Source organism: Pinus tabuliformis, chromosome 6 (genome assembly GCF_031772625.1).
Source record: "Pinus tabuliformis cultivar Carrire ecotype Pingquan chromosome 6, CPIR1, whole genome shotgun sequence".
In the NCBI taxonomy this organism is placed as follows: domain Eukaryota; kingdom Viridiplantae; phylum Streptophyta; class Pinopsida; order Pinales; family Pinaceae; genus Pinus; species Pinus tabuliformis.
In genome coordinates, this window is record NC_142292.1 from 2,065,089,879 (window position 1) to 2,065,107,286 (window position 17,408).

Consider the following 17,408-nt stretch of genomic DNA (forward strand, 5'->3'; position numbering starts at 1 on the left):
TTTGGTTTTTGCTGTTCCTTTTTCTCGAAGAAACAACAGAAAAGGAACAGCAGAAAAGGAACAACAGAAAATGAACAGCAGAAAAAACGGAACAGCAGAAAAGAAAAACGTAGCTCCAACAAGTTCATCAAGCTTGAAGCAAGTCGGCACCAACGACAAACCTGAAGAGTCCACTGCTCGACACATCAGCCACAGTAATATAGATTGATATGCTTTGTAAATGCTGTTATTTACTACTGCAGTTTGTTAGGATTTACCTTTGGTCTTTGGTTTTTAGAAGCCCAAAAGGCAGGATTAAGGAGGAATTTTGTTTAAGTTGTAACTCCTTCTTCCCTAGCTCTTCTTGGCACCTCAGCATGTTTTTCAGGAGCTCAGTCTCCCTCTTTTTTTTTTTCAGATTTATAATAACAACCGAATTTGTCAAAAAAAAAAATGTGTCTCGAATGGTTGAAAATGGATCCAAATTCCTTAGAAATAGGAATGTTCTGCCACTTATCCTTTAACTGACAATGATTTTGTGCATGAGAATATGGGATTAACCCTGATATTCTGCTTTGAGAACCTCTGCCACATGTTAACTGACTACCTCCTCATCCACTAGATTTCATGTTCATGAACTGATCCTCAAAAATCTGAATAAGCCACCACAACAAGGAAAAGACCTTCTAGCGAAGGTTCTTATGGAGGCCCCTATAAAAATATCCCAAAAATCTGTTTGTAGCAGAGGTGGGTGGGCGGACATTTTAGCGGATGTTTTTTTCACGGCGTGTCTAAAATCTACAAACGCACAGGTGCTTTATCATCCATACATGCACCAGTGTTGCATATAACATGGTGCACTGTGGAAAATTTATTTTTATATAAAAAAAAACACGATGTTCTAAATAACAAAATGCATCGGTGCTTGAATAGTCAATAGCATCGATGTCTTTCATATAGTAAAATGCCTTGGTGCATACCTCTAAGGAGGACCGCTATAGTTTTAAATTTTAGAAAAAGTGGTGTTCTAACGACACTCTGGTGCGGTAATCTTATCCCAATGTCCTGGGGCATCTTCTAAAGCGCACCGTTAGGTGGTTTTTAATTTCTAAAAAAAGGAGTGGTGCTATAGTAAAACCACAACACTAGTGCAAAACCTATATAAAAATGCCCCGAGGCGTCTCAAGAAAAGCACACGATTTTTTTTTTTAATTTAAAAAAATGTGGTGCTTTTGAATATATCCCACCTTAGGGTGGTTAGCGAAACGCACCGGAGGGGGGTTAAATAAAAAATCCCTCTTGGCCGTAATTTTGATTTTTACCATCTATAATGCAGGAGATCTTTGAAGCACTAGTGCCACTCTTGCCACATGGAAAAACCCTGATGTTGGTGCTTCTCTTGTTCACCGTCTTTTTGTACCATGCTCACTGTTTGAGTTTCCAATTTTTTCAAATGGTGTTAAAATTTCTTTTTTCTCCATTACATGTCTACAATGCCTCCTCGACGACCAAACGTTTGGGTAATGTATATGTTTCTTGCTAATTTAAGTTTTTAATGGATTAAAATTTCAAATTAGATTAAATTTTCCATTGCTTTTGAAAAAAAAATCATCGCGTGGTGCACTCGATATGTTCAGCTTGCACCGGGTGCACTGTGCCCTGTAAATTTACAAGGTGCAACACATCTCAGTGCATGAACATAAAATGTTGTCATTGTTGCCGTGTGCTTTGTAAATGAAAACACATTGGGAAAGATGTGATAGATTGTGCGTCAGTGCGTCACCCTTGGTGCGTTTATATTTACTAAACGCACCGCAAAAATAATATTTAAAAATATTGATATAGATTAGTGCGTTTGATAACCTGAATGTTCCGTCTCAATGCGAAAACGTTATACGTGTGCACCAGTGCACAAGTGTGCCGCACTGCTATCAAATTTAAATTTGTGAAATAACAATAGTGTGTCATACTTTTGTGTGCACCAAGACTGGGGTGGTTATAGTTGAAAGAGCACCGACACCAGTGCATGATTGTGTTTTAAGCACACTTGTGATTTTTTTTTAATTGAAAGTTATGTTTCCATATTTATAAATACATATGTCATTTAATTAAAAAAATGGTATTTGATGTATGAGGTTGATGTATTTTATATGCCAATAATGTAGTAGAGATGTCAACAGAGGGAGTAATAACAAGGGTAGGAGTAGTAGGTGGACCCATACAATACAGTCCAAACATGGAAGACCAGAGAGAGGGAGAGAGATTTATACCCTCGCACTATTAGTGCAGCGACCTGAGCGCTCTTGAGGAATGTAGGCCTCCTCAACTACTATGAGGAGGCTACATCGCTGAAGGCACACTCTATCTTATTAGTGCATCTGATCTGCCGATGGAGTGCATAGGAGTAGGCTTTCTCTGTCTGTCTCGGGGCATGGTATAGGCCCATAGAGGAGGACATATAATTTATCATTGGCCTATCCAGGAGAGGGGGGATTTTCCCTAGTTCCCTGATGTCCCCCATGGTGTTGCAACTGAGAGTCATCTTACATAAACTCAGAGATATGTCGGGCCTCATGCGATCCGTCCATCATATTTTCAGGTTCATGGTGAACAACTAAATATTTCTTCTTTTGCTATAAAGGAGGTTAGGTGCCTCTCATTATTAGTCACAACCATTTCACACTCTAGTAGTGATGGGAAACACATTAGTTTCCCTCTTTTGTATTATGTTGATTCTTTGATTCAGGTGCCACGTTGCATCAGATGGTCTGCCATTTTTTTGAGGCAATTTTGCATGGCTTTAGATAGATTTCATGCATTAAGACATGGGAGGGAGTCCTTCCCTTTCTCTTTCGAGAATTTTTGTTTATTTTTTGATAGGTTTCTAGAGATGAGGCTTGCATTTGATCGTCGCCCTCACAAGCTGATCACTGAGGTTCAGATGCGCATGTGGGGGAAGATGATGCCCAAGAGGGGCCTATCAGAGTATTTGACCAAGATTTCTCACGAGGCTTTAGCTCTATTGGCCAGTGAGGATGACCATGTGTTTGTCACGTTGGCATTTCCATACGCAGGGATTGATTGGAGAGGGTGTCCCAACATCTTCTTCACAACAGTTGAGCCTCTAGATGATAGAGGTAATATTAATGTTTTCTTTAAATTAATTTAGTTTCATTTTCTTGTTTTAATGAATTAGAATAAAATTTATTCTAGCATGTTCTTTAACTTGTTTTTTTAAATTATTTAATGAAATTGTCTAATTATATTTCCATACTACATATTTTGTAGACATGGGGACATACCTCCTCCCCCATTGGATGTCGGAGGAGATGAAGAGATGGGTGAGGCCTAAGAGGGTGAGGCACATCCTTAGGGGGGTGTGGGTAGCCAAGGTCGTAGGGATGGTCTGCGAGTTCGGATGGACTACTGCCACAGATTAGGCAAAGTTTTGTTTGATGCAGGAGTTCGCCCTTCGAGGGATCGAGATATCACTGCGAATCCTAGTTTTGTGGGTCTATACAGGGACTGTCCACACGAGATGATGTCTTTTATGCGACATATCATCAGAGCCAATAGGGTACTGATATCGATGAGGGATACAAGCCAACATCTTGCAATGAAAAATACATCAAATGAGGGTGTTGATGATCATGATCATGGTGATGAGGGTGGTAATCATGATGCTTCTGGTAGTACCACCCCATCAGATCATGTCCATCAGTGTGTCGATGATCCATTTGGAAGTACACCTCCATAGTCACCTTATGGTGAGATGCCAGAGCTAGAGGATGTGCCTCATGTTTCTCCTGACAGAGCAGACCAACCACCTCCTCCTCCACCTTAGAGTTCGCCAAACTACATCGAGGGCATAGACATAGTTAACCATCCACCGTATTCTACTCATGCAGACCAACCACATCTTCATCCACCTCAGCTGAGTTCAAAAATCTTTGATCATGCAGTAGTTGACCATTCATCGTCTTCTACTACAGACCAGCTTGGCATTACATCTGTTTTATTCAATATTTCATTGCACGTATTTGACTTGATGTAGTTATTTGAGTTGTTATATATATATATATATATATATATATATATATATATATATATATATATATATATATATATATATATATATATATATATCTATATATATATATATATATATATAGATATATATATATATATATATAGATATATATATATATATAGGTCATGTTAGATATGTTCATTTAATGTGCTTGCAGATAGATGTGTATGTGATAGTAGCTATTTGACATGAGATTTATATTAATTCGAGGATGTGTGTGGTGATGATGCTAGATTACAATGTTTGTGTTTTTTAGATGTGATTACGATGATGATGCCCGACTATATTATTAGATTTCTGTGCTAGCTAATGGCGTTTATATGTGTTAGAGGTGTATATAATTAGATGATGGCAGTGAATTCGAATGTGTATCTTAGATGATGTTTATGATTGTTAGATGGTTATCATCTTGATGTTTATTTTTATGAAATAATATTTATTATAGATGATGCATTGGTGAACTTATATCAAACTTTTATATATGAAATTGCATGCAAAATGACTTACTTTAAAATTTTGCAAAGATATTTTTATAGATTACAAAGTTTAGTATGGTTGAAACTATGATTGTAAAATTACGATAAATATTTTTCTAGTGCTTAGGTAGTTCATTGATATTCAATCTAACTTAATTAGTAAAATATTTCAATATTGACACGGAAAAAATAATCAAAGGTAAAATAATTTAGTTAGCTCTTAATAAGACGAAATGTGAAACTCATTCAATTTTTAATATAAAATATTACTAACAATAAATGATTCAAAAATACAATTTAACTAATTCAATATTGGTTTATAAAACTCAATCTATTGTTAAATTAAAAAAACTCAGGTCACATCAAAGAGATATAAAACAGTCGGTGAAGGAGCACGTTGTTAAGGCGCTTCGTAAGCAAAGATCATCGGTTCTAGTCTCGCCGATACCAAAAATCCAGCATGGTTTCTGCTGGTGCGGCTCAGGCCAGGTGTGATCCCTGGGTGACTTTGACGGCTTAGATGCCCCTGAGTCGTGGCCTCTCAGCCACAGGGTAAGCGTGATTTCAGGATTCACCCACTCATCAACCAAAAAAAAAAAACTCAGGTCACAATTTTCTATAACCTGCAGCCTAGATCCATCTTAACTCTGGATCTACCAAGCACCAAGAGAGATCAAATTGCCTGAGATGCAAACATTTTTTGGAGTGAAAAGAGATTTGATCCCTCTAGGAACTTGGTAGATCCAGATTTAAGATGGATCTAGGTTGGTATAATATATATGTAGTTGACATTCAAATATTTTATTTATAATTCATGTTCTCCCCATTAAAATGTTAAAATATGCCCACTCATAATTTTTGTGTATGTATACATTTAATTATTTTTATTATTATTATTTTCTAAACTATTATATATCAAATTCATATTAAACATTGAAAATTTTACAAATATATCTCATACATTGAATTAGAAAGCAACTGTTAATGGAATAAAAATTCTCTCAATCTTTTTCAAAGTGAAAATATAAGATTTTTTTCAATTTAAATTACTTTACTTTTCTCCATATAAAGTATCTATAAAATTATGTTATTTAATATGGACATTGAAATATTTTACTTATCAGTAAAATATTTTTTGTTATAAATATATTTTTGTTTTAAATAAAATGAAACATAGAATGAATTACACATAATGTAATATCAATAATACTATTTCTTTCCATGTGAAAAAATTACATTTCTTTATTGTAGTAAAAAGTAAATTATATTTGTCCACCACGTCTTAGATGTTAAGGCACTCTTTGATGTGAAGTCATTGGTTCGCTCTATTAAGGCACTCCTTCATGTGAGGTCATCGGTTCAATTCCCTGCACTGATCAGGGTGATATATTGGACACGAAGAAGATGCAATCTTGTGAGATATATTTTTTTCTTTACTTTCCATTACTTTATATCTCTTTTTAAAGTTATATAAGATTAAGGTGTAAATTGAAGTTGTTAGTGTCAGTCTTTCCAGCCTTCCTCCAGTGATCAAATATGCTCTTACAAAGTGATTTTGAAGTGTCAAGGTCAAATTTTGTCATTTCAGTGAGTCTTCAAAGCAAAATTTGGTCACTAGGCATTAGGTCTAGGGTTTGCTTTCACACTTTTCAAAGTTGTCCAAATGTCAGTCCATGTCATCATTCAGCTGAGCCTATCATCATTCAGAGGGTTTCTATCATCATATTAGGTTCCATTGGGTCATGTTACACCTTATTCATGCTTCAGTTGTGCCTAGGCAAGGTCATTTCCCTCTCTTAGGGTTTTGGAGGCAATTTCTCTTGGATGGTCAAATCACCGGAAAAACTTGTTTCCTGATGTTCATACACCTTCCCCTATCCTTAAAGTACCTTATCAAACACTTCCCATCCCTTAGATCCGCCAAATTCCTCATTTTTGCACAAACCCTAGTTTCTAGCTACAACCTGGCAATTTTCTAGGTTTGGCCTGTGTTTTGCCCTTTTGGACCCCTTCCCCTCACTCAATTTCTGCGATTCCACTTTCCCCTGCTTCCTAACATCCCTCCCTACTCCGAAAAATTTCCCCAAGAATTTAGAAGCCCCCTATCCCCTTCATTTCGCTTCATTTCGACAAAATTCCTTGTTTCACACATCGGGACAAGTTTCACTCAAATGATGTTTTAGAGCAAGAAAAGATGAATTTTGGGAAACTGAGAGAGGTTTTTGTCCACAACATGCCAAAGAAGAAACACCTCCTTCAATATTTGCACAGGTGTCATGGTTTGAGAGAAATGTCAAGAATACAGTTGCCTCAGGAGAATCAAAGACACCTCTGAAGTGACCTTGGGAAAATCAAGTTTTCTGCTAGCTTGGTTGGCCAAATGATTTTCTTGATGGGTAAAATGATAACTAGACACAAAGAGATTTCCAATGAGCTATCATGAGCTCAATTTGGGGTTGAGGAAGACATTCAAAAGTTGACTGCAACAACACTCTTCCTTGAGGCAGCCTCATTTGGAACTTTTTGACCAGTCTTGGGAGATTTGATTTTTGACAGGTAAAATCAACTCCAAATTGAAAAATTCTAGTTGGGTTGGAAATTAGACTCAAAGACCTTTCTAACGAGCTATCCTGCACCTGATTCTAACACCGGGAAGTTCTCCAAAAGCCTCCTGCAAAAGCGCGCGACCCGTGAGAGGCGCGCAACCCGTCAGGCACCCTCTGCCAGTGCAAAAATTACACTGGCGCGACCCGTCAGGGGCGCGCGACCCGTTGGGGATTTCTCCACAGAAATTTGCCAGTAAACTTGCCAAGGAGCCACAAATTGCCAAATTTTGTAAGGTAGGCCCTCAAATCATGAAAAATTGTTGCTTGTTACAGTTTAAGAAGATCATGATTATATTTGTAGAGGTCTCCATTTGCAAGTAGAAGTCTCCATTGTGCTTTGGCTTGAAGTTGTCAAATTGCTAGGGTTTTATATGCTGTTTTGAGGTATCCATTGTCTTCCCTATTTTTCACCTCCCATTCCATATTCCCTATCATTTTTATTTAAATTTCCCTTCCACAATTGCTAAGAGCCCTAAACCCTACCCCTCTTCCTAAGAAATCAAAAAATTAAACCCTAACCCTACCTCCCATAACATCCTTGCAAATGAAATTGTATGATGATGTATATGTCATGCACAACACCACCACCACATCCTGAGATTGTTCACGAGGAGGAAGGACCATCACACCGGCATCACATCCCTGTCACTAGACATGTTAGTTCCTCATCTCAGCTCACTTATCAGAGAGGCCAGAGGGCCTTGTTTGCAGCAGCTCGGCGAGTACTATCTCCACATCAGGTGGAAGGGGTCTCGCCTTCATCATCGGCTCAACGAGTGTTATCTCCACATCAAGTGGAAGGGGCCTCGCTTTCTTCACCAGCACAGGTACCAGAGAGGGGCAAACAGCCCATGATTGATGAGGGTCCATCAGGAGTTCCAGACACTGAGGTGATTGATCTTGAGGCCAGTTCTCCTAGCCGAGAGGCAAAGGAGATCATTCAGCATCTCAGAGCTGAAAATGATGCTTTTCAGAGGAGATTTGAGGGTGCCCAATGGACCATCACCTACCTGGAGCAGCGCAACAAACAGTTGGAGGAGGAGAAAGCACTTGATGAGCTATGGAGGATTTGTAGTGACCGAACCTTGAACCGTAGAAGACCCGGTGACCCATTGCCTGCTGACCGAGAGTCTATGCTTATCCAGGAGGACGCACACTTGGAAAGGCTGTTGGCTAAGGCCAACCAAGAGAAGATATTGCTGAGGAACATGAAAAACCATTATTGGGCAAGAATGCATGTGTGCAAGGCCAAAATGAAGATGTTTCAAAGGCGGTTGTCCGAGGCCCTAAAAGGGAAGAAGAAGACCAATCCACTCCGTATCTTGGCTGAGGCTTCACTCAAAGATCATGGCACTCAATAGCCTAGCCACAACTCAAATCCCAAATTTTTTTGAGAATTTTGGGTAATTTTGGCATTTTTTGGTAATTTACAGGTTTTGGCTCTTTAACGGGTCTCACCCCCGGTGAGACCCTTTGTCATGGCAGCTCCTTTTCACAAAAACTCAGCATTTCCTGATTTGTTATGCAAAGTTACATATGCCCATGGATGGACTTGAGTTTTTATGGAGTTTTGGGCCTCCAGAAGGTCAAAATACATGAAAAATTTGACTTTCTGCCACTTTTTTGAACTGCAGAAAGCTGTCTTGGGAGAATTGGTTTTTGACAGGGAAAATGAACTCCAAATTCAAAAATTCCAGTTGGGTTGGAAAGTAGACTCACATACCTTTCCAACAAGCCCACTTTTTCTCAATTTGGCCACCTACAAGTACCCCAAACAGTACTCCAAAGGGGCGTGACCCGTCAGGTAGGGGGGTGCGACCTGTCAGACAATTTTTTGCCAGATTGCACTGTACAACCCAGAAAACGCAGATTTGACTCAGTTTGACTTTTTGGGGTTGAAGATGATTATCTTTGATGTAATTTTTGTAACTCTAAGACACTTTTACTCTTGTTTAACACTTCTAGAAGATTCATTCATGTAATGGGTAAATATGTAATGTATGAATTGGTTTCCAAGTTTATAGAGGCAAGTTGTTTTGACTGCCTAGTTTGTAGTGCTTAGTTTAGAAGTGGTTGAAACAGCTCCTAGGATAGTGAGCTCGACCCATGGAGGCAGGGAAAGAGGTTAGATCATCTATATTATGTACTTTCTTGCTCATTTTCATGTTTGGACTCTTGAGGGAGAAGCTATCATTGTATTATTTCACTGTATCTTTGCAATTTTTGGCTAAGGAAGACCAGGGTTTTGCAGTCCTCTTTGGGATTCTTGTGGACTCATGTGTTGATGGTGTGTTTCTCAATGTTCTTGTAAGTGTGTTTATGTGATTCATCTCCTTTCTTTCCTGCTGCATATTAAACAAATGAAGTGTTAAAGTAAGAATTCATGCTTGCCATGCTCTGCTTTTAAATTTGTTTAATTTCTATGTTTTCTACTGTTTAAGGAGAATTCAAAGTATTATTTGCTCTCCTTAGCTCCTCACCGGTCTTTTCCATCCACTCACCTCAATCAAAGGCATCAATACTGTTTCCTACCTCGCCCCAAGGAACCCCCTGCAGAAACTGTGTCCAATCCCCGCACCCAAAATTGCCCTCTCCTCAATTTGCCACCAAAAACCCTAAAAACCCCAAAACAACCTTTCTGATCAGTTTACTAGCCTAAAATCAGTGTTAACATATTGGTCATCTCATCCATTGAAGATTTTACCGAGATAGACCGGAGAGAGCCTTCTCCTGCCCCGTAGGGCTAGCTACGAGGCTAAATGGTTTGATGTTGCCTTGAGGTTTACCTTTCTCAGCCTGAGGTGAAATTTCAAGCGCTAATAGAAGTATTGTAATTATCGTCGACATTAATTTCTTTTGTTAATATTATTTTTAATTTGTTAGTTTAAATTATTATTTTACTATTTTTAAATGTAACGTTACGTGACAACATCTCTCCCATATTAGACGCAATTAATTTAGATTTAATATAACTTAAAAAATTCTAATTTTATAAAATTTAAATTATTACTAAGGTTAGGAGATTTTCAAACAATTTAAATTTTATATTTATAACAACTCTTACCAATTTAAATTAGAAATTTCTCTCTAAAGACGAGCATAAAGAAATGTAACATTAGCCTTCATGTGAAGTGAAGCGTAGTTGGGGATTTGCTCTATTGGAAGTTCTCCCTTAAAGAGGCAAGTAAATTTTTTTTTTTTTCTAGTAATAAAGATATAACATTTTGATGCTATTTTGGTTCTTTATTTGCTATTGTAATGGTTTAAATTTAACTCTTTTTAATAATAAATATGAGTTAAATAATACAAAATGATAATATATTAGATTTAAATTTTTGCCAAATAATATATTTGATTATTTCTTCTTTTTTTTGGCAGAAACGAGTAGGTTTATGTATTAATTCTTGGCTGGAAAGCCATAATTCAGTTTACATAGAGATGCACAGTGATCAGATTTCTCTTCTATCAGGATCCAGTTGGTTTTCCCTCCACTGAGCTTGCGTTTTTTACTAGCTGTAGTTCTTGCAACTTTATCTATCTTTCCTAGACTGCTGATACAAACAAACTGCTTCATTAAAAGACAATAAAACATTTTAAACAGACTGATTTAAGGGATGGGGTCCCAGCTTTCCTCTCCATCTCTTAGGAGCGTTCCAGGGGGGAGAAACACCGCTTTGTTGGCTTCTGCATCGGCTTCTTTATTATTTTCTCTCTTAACATGCAGGAACTCCAGATTCTGGAAAGTGTTTATCAAAACTCTAATTCTGCTCAGGAGTCTTGCTAATCTTAAATCTGATGGAGAGGTTTTATCCACCATGACCTTAATTATGGACTGAGAGTCTCCAAAGATGATTACATCTTTGATGTCCAGAGAGGTGAGCATCTTGAGTCCCTGAAGGAGAGCCAAGACTTCAGCTTGGATGCTGGAGTTGAAGCCCACTCCCCAGGCATATCTAGATTCGATTCTGCCATCTGCATTTTTAATGACCCCACCTGCTCCAGAGTTGCCGGGATTTCCCTTTGCGGCTCCGTCAAAGAACAATTTTTTTTTTTGCCTTTATTTTGCATAGTTCATCGAGTTCTTCAGTATTGAGGTGGATTTGCCATTGCTTTAGGGGAGGAGGAGGCCTGATTTTGTCAACGAATTGGAGGCCCAGGGAATCTCCCCAAGCTGCGTCTTGATCACTAAGGCCTTCTCTGTCCATCTGATCTCCCATACAGTCCTTTAGGTGGCTTTTTATTTTGATCCAGATCATTTTAGGGTCACTCTTTTTGTCATTAAAAATCCTATTGTTTCGTTCCAACCAAATGTGCCAACAGATGATTTTAGGCAGAGCGAGCCAGGTGATTTTAATCTGCAGGTTCTGAGTGCCACTAGGATACCTGCGTAACCAATTAGCAAACAAATCTGAGCAATGATTAGGCATGCTAAAGTCAGCGTTTAGGGGACTTAACACCGCCTTCCAAAGAGCAGTTGCAAAATTACATGAAAGCATCAGATGGGCAGCTGATTCTTCATAGTTTTGGCACAGTGAGCAGTGTGAGGGACCATTGACTCCTCTTTTGCGCAATCTGTCTTCCGTTAGTATCCTGTGATGACCAAGAAGCCAACAGAAAACATCTATCTTGGGGATCGTAGGATGGGACCAAATCCCCTGCCAGGGTCTCGGGTCAGGCGGCGCGTTCGGTTGCTGAGTGAGCTGCTTATAACCCTGCGAGACTGTATACTTACCTGGGATCAATCCCCATCCTCGTGTATCTGCCTTGCTGATATTTAGAGGATCTTTGCCTTTTAATTGATTAAGGAGATTGGAATAGTCTTTAGACAAGTGCGATGGCACCTCAATGTTTCTCCAGCGCTGCCAAATGTTGTTCTCCCACTGTGATAAATCCCATAGTGTTTTGACTCCAGCACTGTCCATCCACTCTTTTAGCAGGGTTAGAGAACAGTCATCCATGATGGGGTCGCTGCCCATATTGCGGTACTCCCATATTTTAATACGCTTCCCGTTTCCAGGGATCCAATGCATGTGCTGTTTGATTAAAGCAGAGGCTCTGTCACACAGTTTATGGATCATAGTTCCAGAGATTTTACAATAGCTGAGCTCCAAACAGAAGCAAGAGCTAAAAGAGTTCCAAATTCACAAGTAAGAAAACAAGTGAAGCCACTCATCATCCAAGATCAACCTCAGCAATCAACTAAGGAAAAAGCTCATGGTAAAAAGACTGTACCTGAAACAAGCACATCTGAAGTAGTCTCAAGGATAAGAACAAGAAGCCAGATGAATAAGGAAAAAGGTAAAGCTGTAGCAGTCGAAGAAAGTCCAGTGTCCAAGGGAAGTTTAAATGCCTTATTACAGGCTACTGACTTTGAGCAGTCTCTACCAGTTCAAATTGAGTTGATACAATCAGAACAAGAAAGCACCAAGAAAGCCAAGGCCTCAAAAAGGCTTAAATTTGATGAGCCAGCTGAAGAGTTTGTTTTTAAACCTAGAAGACCTATGACAAGGAGATTCTAGCAAGTACAGGAAGCACTATCAAAAACAGAGGAAACAGGGGAAGGGACACAATGTTGGCAAAAGAAAAACACAGGAAAAACAGTCATCACATCTAAAGAAGATAATATAGTAGACCTGAAGAGCCAATTAGAATCAGCTAAGCATGAGATTGCCAAATTGAAGAAAGCTGCTAGAAGACATGCAGTCATACAAGCAAACTATTATAAAACTCTATGGAAAGGGAATGCAACTGTAGAAGCCCAGGTGAATTCAGTGGTTGATGGCCATTCACAATTTCACACCTGGACAGTACCAGCAATCAAAGAAGCCAAGTACATCAGAAGGATCAATATGCAACTGAGAGCTGGGAATAAGGTTATGAAGAAACAAATTGAAGATCTGAAGGCACAACTAAGCCAGCTTAAAGGACCTGCTAAATGAGTTTTCATTTCAAGTAAGTTTCTATTTCAAAATTTTGATAAGTTTGCTTGACCTTATCTTTCTGAAAAAATCTAAATCCCTATTCGGCCTTTGGAAAGTCTAAAGAAGTTTTTGACAATCAAGCACTCGGTTAATAAAGGTCTCAGGTTAAAAACAAGTTGTTTTAAATAACTCAGCAGTTTCGTAGTGCGCTACGAAACTGCTGAAAGTGATGATTTCAACATAAATCAAGCAGTTTTGAAGTTGAAGTGGGAAAATTTTGAAGGACAGTTTTATACAACGAGAACACCTGAAGTTACAATAGCCAATTAGACTAGCACAAGTGGAAATAAATAGTTTGAATAAAAAAGTGGCATTTTGTCATATCATAAGGAAATTGAAGCATGTATCAGACAGCTTGAATACGTTTTCATTTTTGTTTTCGAAACAGTGGATGACACATCATCAAATCAGGTTTCATAACAGCGGACAGCACATCAAAACGTGGCCACCGTCATATTTTTAGGGACAACAATTAAAAAACCGACTTATGAAGATTCGAAGATCATACAGCCGAGAAGCAAGGATAGTCTCCTAATTTTTCTGGACAGTGAAGAAGATACAACATCCAAGGTTAACATGGAGCATTAAACACCCATCTCAGCCAAACTGAAAGAGAACCAGATGTCATAGAAAGGAATCATCTTAATTAAAGCCATCATGCATGTAATATGGAGTTAGAATCATAGTTGATTTAGATCTCTAAAAAACTCCAGTCAACACTTTGCTGTATTTATTAAGTAGTTAGAGTTTAAGAGTTGTCAGTAATAGAATTAGTTTTTGAATTCCCCTCATGCTTGAGGAGGAATCTCGATCAGTTAGAATAAGAGCTCTATATATAGCTGAAACAGCAATGTAATCGGGGTTGGAAAATTTTATGGAAAAGCTTGTATTTGGCCTATGTAAGACTCATTTTCAGTAATACATGCTTGACTTTACTTCTCAGGATTCATGAAGGATTTTTTATGTTCAGAATATGTGATGTTGTCATTTTCTTAATTCTTACAGCGGTATGGATGTATAATCACTCAGAATTCACTGAATGTGCTCTGACTTCCTGTATACATTTATAAACTGTGTGGTCCCATATGAGTTTATTTTCTGAATGTTTAAATGCTGAATGCCCTGACTTCCATGTAGGGTTGAGTTCATTGTTATATTGAGGTGTTGTTGACTCCATAAGCCCAATGGATAGTTTTGTTTAATGTGTTTCCACCATTCATATTTTTCACAGTTGTTCTATAAGAGTTAGCCATCTTATCTTTAATCAAAATCATTAATCCATCAAGAGAGAGCCCTCTCAGGTTGAGGAGGCTAAGCCTCAGCCTAAAGTAGGTTGAAATAGTTACTTAGAGTCAACCTGACCAACAGCCTATCAGGATCTGATTTTGAGATAACATTTTGGTGCGTCTGCTGGGAGCCTGAAGATTATTCATTCCCGAAATCATGAAGCTGAACTTCTGAAAGTAGCAGGAGCTCAGAAGGTTTTCGAGGCTGCATTCTACCTTGGTGACTCCATACAATCTTAAAGTTAAAAAGGTGGCTTCGAGAGGAAGATATACAAGGAGTAATCCTGACCCAGATCCACCTACTCCTGTGGATAATCCAAACACCATCTCAAGGAGCAGGCAAAGATTTCCTGATATACCAGGTACTTCATCTTTTTCGAAATCTTTGTTCCCTGAATTTTCTAGAAGTCTTGAAGATAAAATTGTAGATGATAAAATTCATGAGGTATTTTTGAGGTCTGAGAACGAAGAAGAACTTATTGGAATTATTTTAGATTTACAAAAAAGAGGCATTGATACTTCATCCTTAGTGTCACAAAATGATAAGGAAGAGTTTTGGGAGGTTGTTACTTCAGAATTACTGTTAGAAGAAGAAGATTTGAATCAACTCAAAGAGCTTGATCCTTTTGAAGTTTTGCTCAAATCCAAAACTGGTTTACCCCTCCCAAATTGGAGTTCCTTTGTCAGTGGTTTGCAAAGTCCAAATAGTCCTTTTCGTACTAATACTTTATCTTCTGCCTCTGCTAGCCCAAATAGTCCTCAGACACTATCTCACACTAGTTCTGGTCCCACCGGTCATACAATACCTATTATCACTGCTCCTCCATTCATTAGGCTATACCTGCTAGGTATGCTCCACTAGCTCTCCCTGCTGTTTTACATGATCTTCCTAGCAAATATGCTGCCAGAATTCCAACATGGGGAGGAGATGAAGATATTACAGCAGAGGAACATGTGGATAGGTTCAATGATTTTGTTGACAGGGAAGAAGATGAAGATGTAAAACTAAGATTGTTTGCTCAAACTTTCATTGGGGAAGTCAGAAAATGGTTTAAAGCCCTTAGAGCCGGAAGCATTCATAGTTGGGTAGAATTTGAAGATAGCTTTCTAAGGAAATGGGGAAACAGAACCAACCCTGTCCAAGCCCTTACTGAATACAACAATCTTAGAAGAGCTCCAGAGGAAACTGTCCAAAACTTCTCTAAGAGGTTTAATAAAATATACAATTCTATTCCAGCTCATTTGAAACCTCCTGGAGCTTTGGCACAATTGATATATGCTGAATCATTTGATTCATATTTCTCTCTTTTACTCAGAGAAAGGGAGTCTACCTCTCTTGCTGACATGCAAAATGATGCAATTAAGGTGGAGGTGAATATGATGGCTGCTAAGAAATCAAAGATGGCAAAGACTAAGCTGAAGGAAGAAGAGAAACCTTCTACCTCTGCTCCAGAAGACAAGTTTGAAACAATGATGAAAACCATGGAAAAATTGATGGACCGACTAGCTCTTGGGAATGCTTCTGCTCCTCCAGCACAGCAGGAACCTCAATTCAGGAACCCTCAGTACAGAAGACCTCAGAATCAGCAAAGGCCAAGAGACAACAGAAATCAGCAATCAGATCCTCCAGTGAGACCTCCCTTCCAACAAAATTTGGTAGATGAAGAAGATGAGCCTGAAGTCCCTGAGGAATCAATCCATTGTTTTGATGAAGAAGTGTCAGGGATTTTCTTGACTAAGGAGGAACATGATGAGTCCAGTATGATAAAATCAGGAGAAGAGCCTTCAGATTTTTTAAAGTGCTATCAGCACACTATCTTTGAGATGCAAAAGTAGTACAATCTTAGGAATAGAGATGTTCCTATTATAGCAAACAAAGCACAGCCCAAGAAGAATACCTCAAGGACAGTTGAAGATAAAAAGGAAAACTCAAAGGTGGTTGAAGGTAAGGATGATTCTCCTCTTGTCAAAAAGGATATTCAAATTCTTTCTCCTCCTAAAGAATTTGACAAGACTACTTCTGTTTTTAATCTTGAGAACAAGATTGCAAAAATTAAGATATCAGTCCCTTTTAATGAAATTCTCAAGGTAGACAAATACAGAAGCAAAATTGTTGAAATGCTTAATTCACAACCAGGAGTGGCTAATATCCTAAATGTACAAGAAGATAATCCTGTTATCTGTTTGGGTCCAAGACTTGAGGATGAACAAAATGAAGAGTTTCCCCCTTTCTACATAAGCATTAGCATTCATGATATGACTCTACATAATGCTATGTTATATTCGGGGGCATCACATAATCTCATGCCTAAGGTAATCATGGAAAGACTGGGGTTAGAGGTAACTAGGCCATATAAAGATTTATTTCCTTTGATTCAAAAAGAGTCCAATGCATTGGTTTGAAAAAAGATGTTGTTGTGGGGCTCACGCAAATTCCAGCAAAAACAATTGTTATGGACATTGTTGTTGCAGACATTCCATCGAAGTTTGGGATGCTTCTTTCAAGGTCATGGGCAACAAAAATCAAGGGCACAATGCAGATGGATCTTACATATGCTACCATCCCAGTGTTTGGTGAACAAAGGAGGTTGTATCGCGAGACAAGGATGGCCTACATGGTAAGCAGCAAAGACAAGCCTCAGAATTTTCCTATTTATTCATGTGATACTGGTCTTGGATCATCTATCCTTTTCAATGAATCAGTTGGAAGAGAATCACAAGATGAACCTGCGGAAAATCAGTGTCAAGAAGGTCAGCAAGGAGATGAAAGAGACATCATGGGCTGCTGGTTATTATACTTTGATGGATCAGTAGGAAAAGAAGGGGCAGGAGCTGGGATTTGGATCACTAGTCCAACTGAAGAAAGTAAGTTTCTCTCATACAAATTAAACTTTGATTGTACCAACAATATGGCTGAGTACGAATCTCTGATTTTAGGTTTGGAAGCCTTGATAAAATTGAAAGCTAAAAACATTGCTGTTTGTGGAGAT

The 17,408-nt window shown here is 38.4% G+C and overlaps 1 pseudogene; it reads right to left on the minus strand.

Annotated features, from left to right (window-relative positions):
- The window catches only part of LOC149267507 (ribulose bisphosphate carboxylase/oxygenase activase 2, chloroplastic-like), an 84,338-nt pseudogene that overhangs the window by 30,101 nt on the left and 36,829 nt on the right, over positions 1–17,408 (minus strand).